The sequence below is a fragment of the Microtus ochrogaster genome, unplaced genomic scaffold, assembly GCF_000317375.1.
Source record: "Microtus ochrogaster isolate Prairie Vole_2 unplaced genomic scaffold, MicOch1.0 UNK11, whole genome shotgun sequence".
NCBI lineage: Eukaryota > Metazoa > Chordata > Mammalia > Rodentia > Cricetidae > Microtus > Microtus ochrogaster.
The window spans coordinates 3,522,163-3,523,381 of NW_004949109.1; positions in this window are offsets into that span (position 1 = coordinate 3,522,163).

The window sequence follows — 1,219 nt, forward strand, 5'->3', positions numbered from 1 at the left end:
GGCTCAGTGCCCCACCCGGCCGGCGAGGCCCGGCCCCCGCCCCGGGCTCCTCACGACCCCGCGAGGCCTCTGCCACCCCGGCCGCTCGAGTTTCTTTGTACGGCCCTAATTGGTGCAAAGAGGTTGTTCGGGTGCAGCCCGGATTTGCAGGCCGCAGGTATCTCTTTTCAGCCGCGGCGCTCCGACAGCCTCTAATGGCACGCTCAGGTTGCAGGAAACCACCTCCGCTGCTCGCTGCAGCTTCTTCCCACGCCGGGCCGAGCTGGCTGCCAGCGGCTGGGGCCCCTCCGAGGAGACAAAGCTGGTGCTGGAATGGGGGGTGGGAGGGGATCGTGGCCCGCGAAATTGCCTCAAGACGGTGCCTTTGTTAGGGGAAACATTGGATGCGCTCCGAACGCGGCTCACAGCCTACCAGCCCCTACGCTTTTTGGGCTTGCAAGTCGTTCAGTCGCGCTGGCCTTGGTAGTTCTGCCTGGCAGGGTTTGCGTTTATTGCAGAGAGAGACTTAAGCATTCTGTCAACACATATGGCTTCGAAAGCTTCAACCATAACATTGCCGTTTTTACAGTTACTGCTTTAAGTATGTTAGCAGACAGAACATCCTTGTTTTACCCGAGGGAATGGAATAGATTCTGGGCAAACCATCGTCCACCCCCACTCTGCCGTATTAACTATGCACAGGGTTGGTAATTAGCCTCTGGGTCCCTCAAGCCACTGGTTCAGTTCTTCCGTCTGTAGCCCAGAGATAATTATTCATCACCAAGTTTGAATAAAAAGCTGTATGCTTTACAGATGAGTTTTGGCTCGCTTCCAGAGGAAAGAGTTCGCGAAGTCCACCCAAGGTTTCTTTACTAAAGTGAGTTCTACGCCAAAGACAAATACTTGGAATAACTCCAAAGATCTTCAAGTCATTTTGAATCGAAGTGGAAGCATTTTAACTACACCCAAAACTGCTAGAATTAGCACAGGCAGGCGTTAGTTTCTGCATAGAGCAGAAGGTGAAGATGGACGGCGATACCGGGGCTTCATTGCTGCCTATGAGAACGTTCACTGGCAACTCTGAGCATGGCACCGAGGTATCTATTTTACACTAATATGGCTCTTAACCATTGTATATTTAAACAGTGTATTCGTACAGACTGTTTAAACCGACATGAGAAAGTTTTGTTTTACTCCACTTTGGAAGCATGTCAGGAGTTTGATCAGGACTCAGTGCAGA